Raw genomic sequence first — 19,350 nt, 5'->3', positions numbered from 1 at the left:
TAAACTTTAGTTCCCCTTTAGTGGGAACCTTATTACACTGGAAAAATGAAGGCAATGAAAAAGCTTTTGACAGGCTTTCAGAATGGCTCACATAATAAATAAATAATTTTTTTTTACATTATATCTAATAAGCTTCTGTGAAAATTGAAGTTCTTTCTCTTACCGTTTCAGGTACATTGACTAGTGGAGTTTTCACATTTTAAATAGTATACCTTTATCATAGGAATCTTTAGGAAATGCTGCCATTTTGATTTTTTTTTTTTTTCAGATATTACCATTACAGTGACAAGTATGGCAATTCTGTGAACACTGCTAGTACCTTCGAATTCTCTTAAGATAGAGGTGTTGGCTATTTATTATCTGCACCTTGCCATGCACAAGTTTAGCTACTAACAGAGTAAAAGGAAAGACCTGGCTAACCCTACTCTGATTTCTTCCCTCCTACTTTAAATAATGTCATTTTCCTGATTACACAAAGATGGAAACAGCCCAAAACAACTCTTTCATCACTATGTCAGACTTCTTATACTGGATGGCCCTATTTTACTCCCATATGATCTTTAGCCCTATTTAGCCATTCATAGCCATTCTATAACGTAACACTGAATTAAAATCCCACAGTAAATATTCTTGTTCAATTAAGAAGAGGAAACTATGAAAAAGTACTAATGAAACATGATTTGTCTTAATTGGATCCTTTCTTAGTTTATCATACACTGCTAGAAAGTAAATAATGACAAAACTCCGGCTCTCTTGGTTTTAATTTAGTGTTCAGTCCTGTCCCTGCCTCCTGCTTCTTTATTGCAACTCGTTATGAAGATATTTATTTCTTTCGGAAGCGGGAGAACAAGAAAGGAATTGACAAGGCAAGAGTCAGACATGTTGTGGTTGGCATGACCAGACTATCCAACTGCATTGAGCAAATCAGGCTGTCACTCACTGTCTTTTAGGAAGACTAAATCAACTAACCTGGGATAAACCTTGGCCACAGGGAAGTCAACAGAAAACTGGGCATGCAGTACACAACAGTAGCATGCCTGGAACTTGAGATGAAGGACCGAGGTGTTAGAGTAGGGGAGGAATCCTACTCTGGCAACAGATAACCATTCCAGACCAAAATGTGGAAGGTCAGGAAGGTTGTATTGCAAGGCAGATTGTGTTTCAGGTTAGGCAGAACAGGCCTTACTTGAGGTAAGGAAAGGTATCTTCTCACTTAAATTGCTTTCTATTTTCATCCCTTTCAACCAGGTGATGCACTGCCATTTGCTGCTACATTCACAGTCTTATTTGATGTGGCTGTATTATGTCATCAAGATGATGGACTGTCACATGGACAACTAAACTAAAAGAGTGAAGTGCCAGTCTGGAACAAAAAAGGCCTGCAGCTCCTGAACCTGTTGAAGGAGCCTCAGTAACATAGAAACATCCTGAACTCCATTCTGGAAACAGAGTATTTCCCTCCTTTATTCAAATGGAACTCAGAATCTATCATATCTTAACCAGCAAATCACATTCAGTATTTTGAATATTCTGCATTGCTTTATCATAATATTACTTCAATAAAATTGAATTTCTGCTCCAAGTCAATCTCAGGGTTCAGCACCATGGCTTCCAACCTAGTGATTGTTTATATACCTGGATATTTGTTGTTCATATATTGCAACCTGAGCAATCTCCATGCAATTGAATACACTTAAGTACACTGGCAGCTACTAATCACATCCTTTTCATCATCTAAATGGCAAAGGGGTTTGTATTGCCACATTTAAGAAGACTGAGCATTTATAAAGCAATGTGGTCATGAACCCCCTAAGTTTCGTTTTAGCTTTTTCAGTCATTAATTAACCGCAGGGGAAAGGGAAAGTCAGCATCATCCAAACTGAACTGGAAGTGTTCAAGTGTAGTGTTACATTTATTCTAAATCTGAATTATCTCCAGTGAAAGCTAAAGCAAAATCCTTTACTGGGTGAAGGTCTGGGTGCCTGCCATGAAGCTGTTTAAGTATCCTGGCAGCTTATTATTAGCTAGATAAACAAACAGAGGGGAAGATGCATGCTCAGAGCTTCCTTCCAAAGCTAAAGATATACACTATGAATGGATTGGACTCAAGGGACTGTGGCCAAAGGGTTTGCCACTTTAACAAAGATCTGAACATACACAAGAGTAACAACATGAATAACACAATATTTGGGTATTGCAGATGAAATACAATCTTGAAAACTACTTTAAAAAAACCCTTAAATATATGCCCATAAAACAAAAAATTTTTGTCAGAAGCATATACCAACAGTACAATAAAGTCTTAAGAGATTAAGTGGAAGTAACCTCAAGTCTTTGGAAAAAGCATCCCAGCACTACAGGAAGCCCCCAAGAAAATGATCTTCAGCCATATAAAAACTTTAGTCTAGTCCTTAACCCAGTAAAATGTGACCAAGATGACAGAAAGTCTGTTTGGCTTTTGGCCAGAAGTTTAAATAAGGCTGAATAGTCAAGCCCAATGTCATGGAAGTCAACAGCATCCCTCAGCCTATGATAGCACAGGAGTTAGGTATGGCTCCTGGATTAACTGTGGAAAGAAAACTTATCTCCAAATCAGCCAATGTAAAAGGCTGTTATGCAACTAGTGCAACCCTTTAGAGAAGTAACTTAATGGTGAGGGGCAGAACACAGCAGTTAAGAGAAATAAGGCAAGGTGGCACATTTTCAATTTAGAATAAAAATGTAATACATGACTAACTCACAGAACCACGCTACTAACATAATATTAAAGATACATTCCAAAGGATTAAAGTGGAAAGAAAGCACTAGTGAAAACAAATAGTTTAGGAAGATATACAAGAAGATAATCAGCTAACAATGCTTGCTAAAACACAGCTACAATGAGGCAGGAAATACAAAGAATTACATAAATATACTAGAAGACAAACAAAAGAAGCAATTTTTTGCTATACTAAGAAAACAAGCAAACCCAAACTAAACAACCCTGAAATGCTACGTTCTTTTTTTTCCCCTCAAAAAACATTGTGACAAGACGATCACCATTACTTAAAATTACCAAGAATTATTTCTAAACCAGACAGTCCACACCTGGCCTTTACTATACTGAAAGATCATGAAACTAATTTCTTGCTAGCAACTTCCCATTTGTAACTGCTGTGCATGAAAAGAGAACAAGAGGACAATGTACTTGTGAGCTGAACAGAGTAACAAAGTACTGCTATCCATCCCTAAGCCTGCTTTGGATGAGAGTCATCCCTTTTTAGCAGTACACTCACAAAACCCAAGGGAGCTAACACGTACAATGTGTACATAGCAGGAGGAATCAAGTTATTAGGCTCATATTCAACAACCAGTCATGGAAACTGATTGCTTTAACGTTATGGACAGTGTTGTTGGAGTGAGTATGACATACTGATGACCTGCTAGATGTTGACACTGTGCAGTTAAGAACTCTACCTTCACAAGAAGAAACTGATCCTTTGGGCTTGGAAAGGAGTTCATGTGCATCTGGGTCTAGATACATAATTTTTTTCTTGTAGGATGCAATGCCTCCCCATCAGAATGGGAAGTCTTGCATGTAAATGCCTTCTTCAATGATTATTTAAAGTTTCCAGTAGTCTTGGATTAGACAGAACAATGCCTGGCAGTTCTTTCCAGCTGCTAAGAGAATCCAGAATTCTCAAGAGGCAAGACAGTAAGTAGAAAGACAGCAGTTAGATGCCAGATGTGTGGTCATGTTGGTAGGCCAGGAAGGAGGGGCTGATCAGATTTTCTGCACATTATCATAAGAAGGCCATGTATGAACACCAGGCATGGGCCATTATCAGATTACAACTAAGATAAGATACACATCACCTTAATATGATTACATAGCCTGGACTCCAAAGACAGAGCAAGGACCTTTTTCAGTTAGTTTGTCAGATGCAGTTAACAAACTTCAGCAAGCATCAATACTAGAAGTTCTAAAACAATAAAGGAATGGTTTATGTACCTTTAGAACAATTCTCATGAGCTCTGCCATCTTAAAAAAAAAAATGTCACTTCATTTTATTAATTTGTGTACAGCATAAACTGAATTTTAAGGGAAAAAGGTCACTGGAATAGCTCTGCAGATGGAGCCTATTTACTATTCATGATCATCAGATGACCCTATTTATTAATCAAATTATGAAAACCAGGACCACCCAAACTGATGCTGAGGAGGTGAGTATTAAAGAGAGAAAGATATAAGCAAAACCATCTAGTATGGATTACACAAATGGAAGTCATTTCCTCTAATAAGATGCTGTGCTTTTACATTTTAGATGAACTGTGATGCTACAGAGACTGTCCACAGATAAGCTACAGTCCATAATACATGCACTTGTCACTTTAACAATGTAAGTCTCTGAGTAGTAGAATTAGGTTGAATCAGTTCAGGCTGATTCAGAATGCCACAGACCTTCACAAGAGACAGCAGCTTTTACAACCAAATCTAATGATATCCAATATGGAACTTTTCAATGTCACACTGGGTATCTTGGATATTTAGTCATTTCTAGATTCTTATTATTTACTATGTGTCACCTTAATTTAGAAGCTGACAAAATAGTCTGGTAATAAGAACATAAACATTGTATAAGCTGTTCAATACTTCCATCTTTTGGACATTAACTGAATTTTTCACTTAATCCTTTTGAAAACATCTTTTCCCAGACTAGAACCATTGGTATGTGAAAGTACAACTACCATTTTAAATCCAGCATCAGAGACTAACTTAACATGTAATTTAGTCCCTGAAATCACAAGACAATAATTTTGGGTCAGTGACAGGACAGCTTCTTGTTTATGATTTTGCTGGAGATTTCCCTCCCTGAAGATCTTAACACAAAACCAAGAAATCAGGAAAGCTTAAGACACAGACTTGGTCCTACAAGCCTGCCAGTAAAATCACAAATTGCTAATTTACCAACCAAAACCAGGATTTCTGATAGAATTTCTATGACTTATTCTTAACCTAATATACTGTGTTGCTGTATCAGTCTGAAATCACTGCTGATACAGGAAATGCAGGCAACAGAAACTACAATGATTTCTATAAAACTAAATGGAAAGCTGTGCACTTGCAAAACTGCAAGCAGGGTACAATGCCAAAGGACAAAGCAAAGAAAGAAGGTGGTCACTGGTAACCACATGAACTTTAGCTTTCAGAATAACTAAATCATTATACATAAAGAAAAAAGAACCAAGAAATTAGACAGCTTACAGAGGCAGAACACCACAAATACATTTCCAGAACAGGAACAGTACTCCTGACTTTCCTCCAATCTCCATTACTGTAAATCTCTATGTGAAGTTTACATATTTTTTTCAAGGATTCTAGAAAAATCTTTCTAAAATGCTAAGCTTAAATTTGTCATTTGATAAATAAAAAAGCAGTCAAAATTTTAGGTGGTGTTTTTAGTGTGTTAAAAGCTAGTAAGAGAAGAAAATCAGTGATCTTTTGTTTAAAATCTGATGTTACAACAGGAGAATTACAGTATTTGCTGTAAATGATGCCCTATTCACTAAAATTCAGCAGGTAGAATAATAATCTAGCTCATCATTTTTCCCAAAAGTGCATAATTTCAAATAGTTTGCTTTATATTTTGGTAAAGTAGGCCACGAGGATTATTATTTTCAATACATCAGTATTGATCATATCTACTAGAAATGTGTGCAAAATTTAGAAGATTATTTATTGCTTATCAATAAAAATCTAGCTTCTAAAGGAATAAAACTCATTTGAAACTGTTTTCCTGGTTCTGCTGAACCAAAAAAACTTGATCAAGTCATGCCATTTGTTAAGTTCCATAAACTTTGTTTTGTCAAGAAGGCCAAATTGAACCTAATTCACACTGGGCACATCTTGCAAATATTTGGCAATGATTTCCTTGGCATCCACTCAGTGTTTCCCCCTACATTTTTCCATGTACCTTTTCCTTTTAGACTTCCAGCTCATCTCACTTAACCCTAAATCAGCCAAAGTTACCAGTAAGATCTGCATAGAACAAATATGCAAGGCTAGTTCCATATGAAATGAAACTGGACAGCATGCACAAGGTTAATGGGATACATATTCCAAGAGCTCATGATTCCTGCAATTCCTGTGGTCAAGAGGCAGTATGTGGGTGGCTCTACAGTTTCTAGCTATGTTTTACATGATTGCTATGCAAAAGGGGCACATCTAACACTAAGTAGTAGAACACACTTTTAAAAACACACCTCTTGGTCACTGTAGGTTTCAATGGGCTCATTTAAAATTGTATCTATTGTTCACAGAACACAAATTAATCTTAGCTACCAAGATATTGGCACCATGTGGTTACTGGAAGACAGAACACTGCACTAACAGACCAAAACAAAGGAGTTATTTACACATTAGTCCACACTTAAAACACTAAATTTAGTAACCATTTGTTGCTGACTGTGAAAAACAATGAGTATGCTTAATTAGTGTCTTCTTGAATCAATACAAGGACTGAAATTCAATGAAACCAAGGCAACTTTAGGACAATTGTATGTGCAAAACCTCTTAATTTGCCAAAGCTTGGTCATCTGATTTCACCACTGGCATTTTGAAGATTTTTCTCATAACATGGCTGTGGTAAAAAGTCTTAGCTGAAAACCATAAAACAACATTGCTAGAAGAGTTAAAAAGATTGTTGCTTACCTTATCGTTCTATCCACTCATTCGTTTGTTGGTTCTTTGATCAAGTTGTTATGTTCTTTTCCCCAGTTAAATGTGTAGTCCCTATGTAATTCAAACCCTGGTTTATTGTATTTCCCCTATCCCAGTTACTTCCTCCTTCCGCCCTTCCCCTTACCTCATTTCCGGCCTTACCATTTCCGCCCTTTCCCTTACCTCATTTCCGGCCTGCTGCTGCCTGCCTATCAAGTTAGCCACACCCTATATGTAAATCTCCAGAAGTTTCCCAGTACCACCATTACCGGAAGTTGTTGTTGAAGAAAAGATTCACAAAAATAGTCAACCAACACCGAACCCAAGTTCACAGATCATCTCAACTAACAAGCCAAGTCACCTGCAATATGTCCTTTGTAACTGTTTAATCACCACAACCTTAAGGGCAGTTAAGAAGAATGACACCCCCAGACCAATGAGCCACTATTGAGATCTCGGACGTGTCCGTGAGGCTGAGACTCCCATCCCTACGTTCGTCGGGATCGGCAGGACCTCCTCCCGGCGTTGCCTGGCAGCAGCAGCAGCAGGCGTAGGGCCTACTCCCTGTGACCCCCCATTAATAAAGAGCTGTTTAATAAAGGCCTTGGCCCTGCTACATTCATTACAACTTGGGGGCTCGTCCGGGATAGGCCACGCCCAGAAGAGGACGTCAGAGGGGGAGGCGCCACCCCGAAGAGGCCCTCTGGGACAGCTGGCCACCCCGGACCCGGAGCTGCGCGGAACCAGGACAACGCCTGGAGCACCGGTAAGTAGACCGGTGGCGGGCACGGGAGGCGAGCGAGTGTGGTGTGGATGAGACGGGGGCTGGCAGCTCAGACCCCCGAAGCGAGTGTGGACCCCTGAGTACCGCGGTTCCGGACTCCCGCGAGGGGGCCGGCCGGGAAAAGGGGGAAGCGAGTGAGGCCTACCAAGGCCTAGAGCGTGAAAGAGGCGCCTCCTTGGGGCCTAGGCCCAAGCTTGGGGAAGAAGGAGAACCTTCGCTAGGACCCAGCTTTCTGTCGGTTGGGGAAGGAGGGGAACCTTCGCTAGGACCCAGCTTTCTGTCGGTTGGGGAAGGAGGGGAACCTTCGCTAGGACCCAGTTTTCTCTTGCTTGGGGAAGAAGGAGAACCTTCGCTAGGACCCAGCTTTCTCTTGCTTGGGGAAGAAGGACAACCTTTGCTAGGACCCAGCTTTCTCTTGCTTGGGGAAGAAGGAGAACCTTCGCTAGGACCCAGGTTTCTGTCGGTTGGGAAAGAGGAGAGAACTTCGCTAGGACCCACCACTGTGTTTATTTTCAAAGAAGGGGGGGTGCAGGAAGGGGCAGCCGGCGCCCCGCTGGGACCGAGCCCCCCAGGGACGAGGGTTTAGGAAGGGGTATCCGGGCCCCGCTGGGACCTTACCTGACTCCCACCGGTGGAACTGAGAAGAGTAGAGGGAGGGGGCGACCGGGGCCCCGTTAGAGACCGGCTCTATCTCAGTTTAACTGTGGGCCAGGAAGGAGCATAGGGAGGGGGATATAGGTAAACCCCAGTAGTGACCAGCTCTTTCCTTTGCCCTGTTTTAGTTGCCCGTCATTAAATTTGCTTTGAAGTAGGGGCACCGTATATTTTTTTTTAAAAGAAAGAAATTATACGTTAAGTTAGAAAGGGCCAAATTTTTTTTGTTGAGTGCGTCTTTAGTTGCCTGTCAGTTGTTTCCTTTCGAGTAGAGGCACAGTAAGTTTCTGTTAGGCCCGTTTGAAAAATCACTATGGGGTCTTGTATGAGTCAAAAGAGTAGAGCGAAAGAGAACAAAAATGTAAAGAACATCCCTCCTGATAGCCCTTTGGCGATAATGTTAAATAAGTGGGATACTTGTGAAGCTACTAAAAAGTTAGATAAAATAAAAATGATCCATTATTGTGTTAAAGTATGGCCAAAGTTAGATTTACCAGGAGCATGGCCATGGTTCGGTACCCAAGATCCATGGATGTGTACAATGCTGAATCAATATTTAAAGACTTGGGGAGGATCAAATGTGGAACAACTTGAATACGCAGCTTGTTGGAGAGGGAGTAGAGCAAAAGAAGAACCAATAAAGATATGTAAAGTAGTAGAGAAAAAGGGACAAAGGAACGAGGAAGAGAAAAATAAAAGTAAATGGGACCCCCTTGATTATCTTCCCCCTCTTCCCCCGCCTGTCAATAACCCCGATTACCCACTTCCTCCTCCTCCGACCGTCACTCCCCTTCAACCTCCTCTTCCTCCTCTTCCGTCCATTACTTCCTTCGAACCCCCTGCTGTTTCTCTACCCACCAATGCTTCCAATAACCTTCCTTCTGCTCCATCTGTCAATTCTCCTCCTACCTCCTCTCCACCCACCAACACCCCCACTTACTTTCCTTCTTCTGTTCCACTTGTCAATTCTCCTCCTCCTCCTCCTCAAGCATCTAGCATAACTCCCCTGTCACCACCTTCCCTTAGTACCCCTATTCCAAATCAGCTTTTTTTACCTATGTGCCCACTTCCCAACCTGCCTTCACCCCTAGTATCTCCACAAACCCCAATTCCTCCTGCCTTGGTTCAGGCCCCTCCACCAATAGGTGTCCCTTCACCTCCTTCCAATTGGGAACTGAGTCTATCTCCATCCAACAGTAGCTCTTCCTCCAGTAATCAACAGAACCCTGTACCGGCACAAGCAGAGGGACCATATTATAATACGAGGTCAAGGGCAGCAAAAGCAGAAAGGATGTTTCCACTCAGGGAAGTCCCTATGGGAGGAATAGAGGGCAGACTTGGGTTTGTAGACGCACCGTTGACGGCCTCAGAAGTGAGAGGATTTAAAAAAGAAATTGGGAATTTAGTGGAAGATCCCGTAGGCATTGCAGAACAGGTAGATCAGTTCTTAGGACCTAGCATTTATACTTGGAGAGAAATGAATTCAGTTATAAATATACTATTCAACCCAGAGGAAGTTAGGATGATTAGAGAAGCCGGCCTACGCATATGGGAGAGGGAAAACCGGCAAGGACCACCGGGTGACTATAAACTACCTCTCACAGACCCGGGATGGAACCCAAACCAAGAAGAGGGGAGGCGGAATATGATTGACTATCGAGCTTTAATAGTGAGGGGAATAAGAGAGTCTGTTCCTCGCCAAAGTAACACCAAATTGGCCTTTGGAGCAGTACAAGAAAAAGATGAAACCCCATCCGCGTGGTTAAATCGGTTAAGGAAGAACTTTCAGCTGTACTCTAGTATAGATCCTGATAGTCCGGATGGCCAAGCAGTATTAAGAGTACATTTTGTCACCAAATCTTGGCCTGACATCCGAAGGAAATTAGAAAAGATGGAAGACTGGCAGGAAAAAGGGATAAATGAACTACTTAAAGAGGCTCTAAGGGTGTATCTGAGAAGGGAAGAGGAGAAAGCGAAATCGAACGCCCGAGTGATGGTAGCGATAGCTAGAGAATGTATAAATGCAACTGGAAATAAGCTAGAGAAGCCATGTGGATCTAGAGAAGGAGAACCTAAGATTGCGCCAGGCGCAGGAGGTTCTAATGCCAACCCTTGGCAGAAGGTCGGAAAATTTCAGGGCAGATGTTATTACTGTGGTGAAGTGGGTCATCTCAAAAGGTACTGTAAAAAGATTGCCATCGATGAAGCAATTGAAAAAGAACAGGAAAATTTAGAAAAGATTCTGAGAGGGGAAGATTAGGGGTGTCAGGGGCTCTTCCCTTTAGGGGACCCAATGAAACATCTAGATGAGCCCTTGATAAACCTCAATGTTGGTCCCCAGAATTTAAGTTTTGAGTTCTTAGTTGACACGGGAGCTGATCGGTCCAGTTTGAAAGATCTTCCAGTAGGAGTCCATATTAGTAATCGAACGTGCGAAGTAATAGGAGCTGAAGGGACACCCTTCAAAGCACCAATAATTGAAGGAGTAGAGTTAAAAGGAAACTTTAAACAGTGTGTGGCAGAGATGATTTATTTACCACATTTAGAAAAGAATTTGTTAGGGAGAGATTTACAAGTTAAGTTAGGAATAGCAGTTATTCCAGAAAATGGGAGGATGGTTGTGCGTATTATGAAATTGACCGAAAAAGATATAAGTGAAATCAATCCCCAAGTATGGGCAGAAGAAGGGAAAACTGGCTTTTTAGACATCACGCCAATAAAAGTGCAAATGCAAGAAGGAACTACCCCAGTCAAGGTAAAACAGTACCCAATATCAGAAAAGGGTAGAGAAGGACTAGCCCAAATTATAGACCACCTTCTGGCGGAAGGTGTGTTAGAACCATGCATGTCCCCCCATAACACCCCAATTTTAGCAGTCAAAAAGGCAGAGGGAAAATATAGATTAGTCCAGGATTTGAGAGAAATTAATAAAAAAATCATCGCTAGACATCCTGTGGTGTCTAACCCTTACACTCTGTTAAGTAAAATTCCCAGGGAACATGCATGGTTCACCACCATAGATTTGAAAGATGCCTTTTGGGCGTGTCCGCTAGCAGAAGAATGCCGTGACTGGTTTGCATTCGAGTGGGAGTACCCAGGAGGGAAGAGAAAACAACAATTAAGGTGGACCCGTCTACCTCAAGGATTTACTGAGTCCCCCAATCTTTTCGGACAGGCTCTAGAAGAACTATTAGACCAGTTCACCCCTGAAAATGAGACACGAATCCTCCAATATGTAGATGATTTGTTAATATCTGGAAAAGAACAACAGCTAGTTAGAACAACTAGTATAAAACTCCTTAACTTTCTGGGAGAAAAGGGTCTAAAAGTATCCCGGAACAAATTGCAGTTCGTTGAACCAGAAGTGACATACCTTGGTCATATAATTGGAAATGGATACAAAAAGTTAAGCCCCGAAAGAATTTCGGGCATACTAGCCATTTCGACCCCAAAAACTAAACATGACATTCGAAAACTTTTAGGCTTGTTTGGATACTGTAAATTATGGTTAGACAAATATACTCAAAGTGTAAAATTTCTTTATGAAAAATTAGTAAACCCTGAACCCATAAATTGGACTGCACAAGACGAAAAACAATTAGAAGAATTAAAAGAGAAATTATCTTCGGCCCCAGTCCTAAGTTTACCAGATCTCACAAAGGAGTTTGAACTATTCACGAACACTGAAAGGGGAGTAGCTTACGGTGTACTAACTCAGGAATGGGGGGGTTGTCGAAAGCCAATAGCTTACCTCTCTAAATTATTAGATCCAGTAGCAAAAGGATGGCCACTATGTCTCCAAGCAATTGCGGCTGCAGTAATTTTGATAGAGGACGCACAAAAACTGACATTTCAGGGAAAACTTAAAGTATATACTCCACATGATATTAAGACTATCCTCAGCCAAGGGGCCCAGCAATGGCTAACAGAAGCCAGAATACTAAAATATGAAATTATATTAATGAATGCAAGTAATTTAGAATTGGCCACCTCTAAAAGTATTAATCCGGCTCAATTTCTCTCAGGGGAACCCTTGCCAGAGCTAGAGCACAATTGCCTGGAGCTTATAAATTTCCAAACCAAAGTAAGGGAAGATCTACAAAGTACACCGTTGCCATATGGAGAAGTATTGTTTACCGATGGTTCATCTAGAGTAGTAGATGGAAAAAGGGTATCTGGGTATGCAGTAGTAAAAAGAGCAGAAGGAAAAGAGCTAGAAGTGATAGAAAAGGGGAAGCTACCATCCAATTGGTCTGCACAATGTTGTGAGATCTATGCGTTAAAAAGAGGTCTAGACTCATTAGAAGGAAAACCAGGAACCATTTACACTGATTCAAAATATGCATTTGGAATAGTCCACACATTTGGAAAAATCTGGGCAGAACGCGGGTATTTAAACTCAAAGGGGAAAGATTTGGTACATAAAACCTTAATAAAATCCGTATTAGAATCCTTGCTCAAACCAACAGAAATTGCAGTTGTGCACATAAGAGGGCACCAAAAGGGAAATACCTTAGAAGAAAGAGGAAATCGGTATGCTGACAAAATAGCCAAAGAAGTCTCATTAAGTTCCGAAGGGCCTATAGAAGTCTTTAAATTAAATGAGATACCAGAGAAATCAGAAATTACAAAGCCCATTTTTAGTGAAGAAGAGTTAAAGATAATAAAAAAGTTAGAAATACATCAAGGAAATCAAGGAGAGTGGGTAATGAAAGATGGGCGCAAATTTTTAAACAAAAGTCTAGCCAGAAAGGTATTGGCAGAAATCCATGAACTGACCCACTGGGGTGTTCAAGGATTATGTGACCACTTCCTCAGAGAAAATTTTTGTATTGGGATATATAATCTGGCTAAATCAATAACTAAAGGGTGTTTAATCTGCCAAAAAGCTAATCAAAAAGTTATGCGAAAAATTGAATATGGGGGAAGGGAATTAGCATTAAGACCATTTCAAAGTGTTCAAATTGACTTCACCGAAATGCCCCCAGTTCAAAAATATAAACATTTATTAGTTATTGTGGACCATCTTACCCATTGGGTGGAGGCCTTCCCCACTATTAAAGAAACCTCAGAAGTGGTCATAAAAATAATCCTTGAACAAATTATTCCTAGATATGGATTAATTAATCACATCGATTCTGATAGAGGCCCACATTTTACGTCACATATATTACATCGAGTCATTGAAGCACTGGGAATGAAATGGAGGTTGCATACTCCATGGCATCCCCAAAGTTCCGGCCGAGTAGAAAGAATGAACAAAACCTTGAAAAATGTATTAACAAAATTAATTGAAGAGACCCAAATGAATTGGCTCAAATGCCTACCTCTTGCCCTATTACGCATTAGGACCAGACCGCGTGCAGACATAGGAGTTTCACCCTATGAAATGATGTTTGGGCTTCCCTTTTTAATTACCCCTTTTAGCTCTGCAAACTATCTAGAAGGAGAAGCTGCCACCCAAGAGTATTTAAGAATCATTGGAAGAACAATAGAGCAACTAAAGAAAAAAGGATACCTGCCCCAAACCTCTCCCTTAGATTCAAATGCTCATCGGATCAACCCTGGGGACTGGGTTCTTGTTGAGTCCTTGGGTCGCACATCTCTATCTCCTAGGTATGAGGGCCCCTTCCTAGTCCTCCTAACTACACACACTGCTGTAGGAACAAAAGAAAAAGGTTGGACTCACATATCACAAGTTAAAGGACCAATTCCACCTCCCCCTAGTGAATCGGACTCCACAGTATTTCAGCCAAAGGCACCTGAATGGACCATTACAAAAGGAGCTACAGACCTCCAACTTAAGTTTAAGCGAAAAGAAAAAGACAGCTGAAAAGACTTAAACAGTTCCAATTTGAAAACAAAGTGTTACTGTAACGCAGTTTATGTTGACTCTAGTTGTTGTTATAACATTGTTGTTGCATACTTGCAGTAGTCTTTCGAGTTCCCAGTAGTTCACTAAAGTTCTTGTTGTTACAAAATTGTTGTATCATACATCCTTCTCCGATTGTAAGTATCATTCAATCCTCTGTCGAAATCGTCAAATTAGAAGTTTGCCAAACCATAAAGACCAATTCCCCTACAGAACACTTTCTAAAAACACCTAAATTAGTATAAAAAGGGGATGAGAGAACTCTGGGAAAGTAAAATCTTACCTAAGGGGACCCCCACCTCCAAGAGGCAAGCCCGGGTGAGACTGAAAGCAGTTCATACCGGACTCTTGAGAGGAGTGTTGCTGGCCTTGCTAACAAATAACCTGATAAGCAGCGAAGAGGTTAAATGCAGCAAGTGTTACCATCGGATATATGATGGGGAGACCCAAGAGTCCCTAATAAGAATTCACACCAACGTGAATCCCAGCTGTTTCAATCATTCCCAGATCTCCACTTGTCAAGAAAGTGGAAAAACGTATTGGATTGCTAAGAATACTGCCACTTTTCGGCAGCGGTTGCTCGGAGAATGTCCTATAGGGGAAGCCTGGTTTTGCTTTGAACATGAGAATAATCAAGGAGAATTAATAGATTTGATCAAAGAAAAACAATTAGTAATAAATACCAAAAAGGAAAACGAATTGGAAATACCTTTAGGGAAAAATTTATTCATAGATTTAGTTGAAAGAATTAGTAAAGAATTAAATATAACCAATTGCTGGGTATGCGGTAATACACAAATGTCTGAGATTTGGCCATGGGAAGGGATCAGTTTAAGCCCATTGGAAATTCTAAAATGGAAGCAAACTAACCAAACATCTCAATTACCTAAGCAAAAACGAAAGAAAGAACAATGGAATTTAAAATAGAAACCTATTGGAGAAGAATGTATTAAAAGAGTTGGAAACCCATATAGAACATTTGTAGGAACTATGCCCTGCAAAAGGTACCTAACTATAAAAAAAGTCAATTATAAGGTGGATACCTAAGGAGCCAAACAAATATTGGACAATACACCAAAAGGAAAAAGGATGTGTTTATCACGAAGGATATGATTTACATGAATGTGCTGGAAAGAAAATAAATCCCTTTTGGGGATTGGAGGAATTATCCAAGTATTGGTCATGTCCCACCGAAACCAACCAAACCTTTTGGACAGCACCCGAGTATCTATTCTGGATATGCGGAGACACTGCATATACCAATCTTCCAGGAGATTGGGCCGGGAGCTGTACAATTGGGATTATAAAACCTTCATTCTTCCTACTTCCCAAAAATTCGGGGTCTAAATTAGGAATTCCCTTGTACGATAATTTGAAAAGGGCTAACCGAAAGAAAAGGAGTATGATTAATTTAAGAAGTACTCAAAAATGGAAGGGACAAGTGTGGACACCTGAACGCATCATGGAAGTATATGGGCCAGCTACGTGGGCACAGGATGGGTCGTGGGGATACCGTACTCCCATTTATATGCTGAACCGAATCATCAGACTCCAAGCAGTATTAGAAATAATATCTAATCGAACAGCCCTCGCATTAGACCACATTACCGAACAGTTAACTCAGACCCGAGCAGTGGTCTATCAAATTCGACTTGCAGTAGATTATTTATTGGCTGATGAAGGAGGTATTTGTGGAAAATTTAATACATCCGAATGCTGCCTGGAAATTGATGATAAAAGCGAAGTAATACGAAACATATCTAAAGAAATCCGAAAAATAGCATATGTAGGAAACCAACAATGGACCCCTCTAATGGACACTAGCTGGTGGGATGACTTCTGGTCCCTAAAAAATAAATGGTGGAAAAAAGTAGTCTTTTTAGTTGCAAGTGCAGTCATAAGCTTTTTATTTTTACCATGCCTACTCCCATGCCTAATTAGGCTTATAAATACTACTATACAAACCAGTATAAGGAATATGACTGATCAAACGAGAGCTAAAATTTTGATGATCGGAACCCAAAGCCCAGAACATGATTCAGCTAAAGAAATCTTAAACCAATTTCTAGAAGTACAAAAATTATACCCCCAAGAAACCGAAAATTGTGATTTGATGCGGGTCAAAGACCCGATCAAAGAGAAAGAGGGGGGATTGTGGTAAAAAGTCTTAGCTGAAAACCATAAAACAACATTGCTAGAAGAGTTAAAAAGATTGTTGCTTACCTTATCGTTCTATCCACTCATTCGTTTGTTGGTTCTTTGATCAAGTTGTTATGTTCTTTTCCCCAGTTAAATGTGTAGTCCCTATGTAATTCAAACCCTGGTTTATTGTATTTCCCCTATCCCAGTTACTTCCTCCTTCCGCCCTTCCCCTTACCTCATTTCCGGCCTTACCATTTCCGCCCTTTCCCTTACCTCATTTCCGGCCTGCTGCTGCCTGCCTATCAAGTTAGCCACACCCTATATGTAAATCTCCAGAAGTTTCCCAGTACCACCATTACCGGAAGTTGTTGTTGAAGAAAAGATTCACAAAAATAGTCAACCAACACCGAACCCAAGTTCACAGATCATCTCAACTAACAAGCCAAGTCACCTGCAATATGTCCTTTGTAACTGTTTAATCACCACAACCTTAAGGGCAGTTAAGAAGAATGACACCCCCAGACCAATGAGCCACTATTGAGATCTCGGACGTGTCCGTGAGGCTGAGACTCCCATCCCTACGTTCGTCGGGATCGGCAGGACCTCCTCCCGGCGTTGCCTGGCAGCAGCAGCAGCAGGCGTAGGGCCTACTCCCTGTGACCCCCCATTAATAAAGAGCTGTTTAATAAAGGCCTTGGCCCTGCTACATTCATTACAATGGCTTGCTGAAAAATCCTGTGTAGCCATTGACTAGGTCCAATAGTGGACAAACCAGTTCACTGGATGAGCTGAGTTTATGATTTTGTACTGAAGTAAGCCCACACATACTTTTGACCTCAAGTTTATTTATTGCTGACAGGGTAAAAGAAAAGAAAAAAAAGAAAAGGCTATCCCCTCTATATCAATACCTAATTTCCTCTCAGATTGAGCACCCGTTTAAAAAACATGCACTGTTTAAATACTGATGTAAAGCTATAATTAAGTTTACCTGTTTTGAAAGACTGGACAGAGAAGCAATTGGAAGTAATTACCAGTAAGCTATGATTATACAGCTTTGAATTTTTTCTGGTTTGCTTTTAAGTGTCAGTTACTCACAAAGGAGTGACTGTGATTAATAAATGAAATAATTCAAAATTGAATTAATTTTAATTGTCCTATGTCAGGATTCAGGTGAGCTTCAAACTTGAAAAAAGCCACATAATTCTGAATTCCATTTCTCAGTACTAGAAATGCCAAAAAACTCCTAAGACTGGATGCAGCACATAAAAAATATGAGTTTCCAGTAGGACACAAGTGCAACTGCCACTTTGAAAGAGGACAAAAACTCACTACTTCTTTTAATAAAGCACAAAGTGAGAACAAAATCATTATAACCATCTACAAAATTAACATTTTTATGCCAGGGTAACAAGATACAGTTTGAATAAGGAGCACTATCAAAACCCAACAACAGTGAATAACTTTCAGTTTCTCAATTATGAATAAAAAGAACAGTTAATTCTCTAACCAGGACAATGCTTCTTCTATTCCAAGCTATCCAGCAAAGCTTAAGATGACTAACACAACATACTACCAGTGCTGTTTATGCTGACTACTGTTATGTCACCCCACTCAAAACTAATAATGATTTTATAGGAACACCTACAGCTGCACTCTTCCAGACCTTAACACGAACTTTTGGCTGCCCTTCCTTTGTTGGCACCATAGAAGGAGCTTTATTGAGATCACACTACGGCTGACATCTTTCATAGAACCCTGTTATCACTGTAAAAGTACATCAGTTTGATACCAGGTTATTTACAGTCTCCCTTTAAGTCACGGGCTTGAGTTGAAAGCCAGCACCACCACCCTCCCCACTTAGTGTCAGGACATGGCAGCACTAACACTGTCCTTGCACGACAGCTTAGGGAGTGCCTGTGCTAGATCACACAGCGCAGCCTGGCGTGCAGAGCGATGCTAAGGCAGCGCACACAGCCCGGGCGCTGCAGCTAGCAGAGCTTCTGCTACCAAAGAGCACAAGGCAGCAATTCGGATACAGACACCTCACAAAGTGATGGCAACACCCCAGATACCCTCTAACTAATGCCCTCAGAATTAATTTGTTTCAAAAAGCAACTCAAGTGTTATGCAGACTTCAGTCATTGAAAGAAGGTTTCAATCTAGCCTCCCTGTAAACTAAAATGGATCCCAGCAGTACTACTATGTTTAAATCAAGTAACTGCTTACAAAAATGTGGCAAGAATGTTATTCACAGTAAAAAAAGCTATGCAGCCATATATTAAAGAATTAAAAAAAAAAAAAATTACAAGTCATAGAAATAGGAAGAAAATAAGCTTTACTTTCCACAGGATAACAAGCAGGAACAGCACCTTTATATCAAAGACTGACCCTACCGAGAAATGAAAAATAACTTTTGAAGTATTTCTGATTGCATCGTATTCTCTGTGCACCACAACCCCACAAAACACCCATAGGGAATTCTGTGAACTGTTTCCCCAGGTGCCTTGCACACCAGCTGGTTAGGATTAAACATCTTGCCTGTGGCACCTTTTAGGCCTTGAGGATTGGCATTTTTGACAATGTGATGAAAAGTGTACAGTTGTGTATACCCTATGTGTTTAGGATAATCTAGAGCCCCAGAAACACTGTTAAATCTATGTACAGTAGTGATAAGGGTTAGAAATAATCTACAATAGCTATCCTTCAAGTTGAAAAGTTACAGCTCTAGAATTTCTTCAACGATACACTTGGAAATATTTGAGATCTGAATGCTGAAATTCCTTCATATCTCTAAATTTGTTATTTGAAGTATATATAGCATGTACAAATCACAGGTCTACTTGCAGAATACCAAGTGCTAGCAAGCACTTCATATTACATAACCAAAGTGACCAGAACTTTGCAATTTCCATGCTTATACAATGGGTACAGTCAGATATTCACCTCACTGGGAATGACACCATGTAAGCAAAGCATGCATTTCCTTTACTACCTGCTTAAAGGAAAAAACCAAAACAATCCCTAAACAAACAGTTTTGTTTTCATTTTCACTAAAACACATTGAAAGATGAATTTCCATGGCAGGGAGCTGAATAAATATTAAAATGTGCATTTGGATTAAGTCAACAGCTTACTCTTAACATGGCTTTAAGTGACCTGTCCAGATGAAAAAAAAAAAAAAAAAATCCATAAAGACCA

The 19,350-nt window shown here is 40.2% G+C and overlaps 2 protein-coding genes across 3 annotated transcripts in view; one reads left to right on the top strand and one right to left on the bottom strand.

Annotated features, from left to right (window-relative positions):
- Positions 1-19,350, bottom strand: part of PPP2R3B (protein phosphatase 2 regulatory subunit B''beta) — a 54,930-nt gene that overhangs the window by 30,736 nt on the left and 4,844 nt on the right. The window lies entirely within an intron of this gene.
- Positions 1-19,350, top strand: part of LOC306798017 (cohesin subunit SA-2-like) — a 109,555-nt gene that overhangs the window by 86,049 nt on the left and 4,156 nt on the right. The window lies entirely within an intron of this gene.

Source organism: Erithacus rubecula (genome assembly GCF_903797595.1).
Source record: "Erithacus rubecula genome assembly, chromosome: 1".
Lineage (NCBI taxonomy): Eukaryota > Metazoa > Chordata > Aves > Passeriformes > Muscicapidae > Erithacus > Erithacus rubecula.
This window is presented reverse-complemented; position numbering and strand designations above follow the sequence as displayed.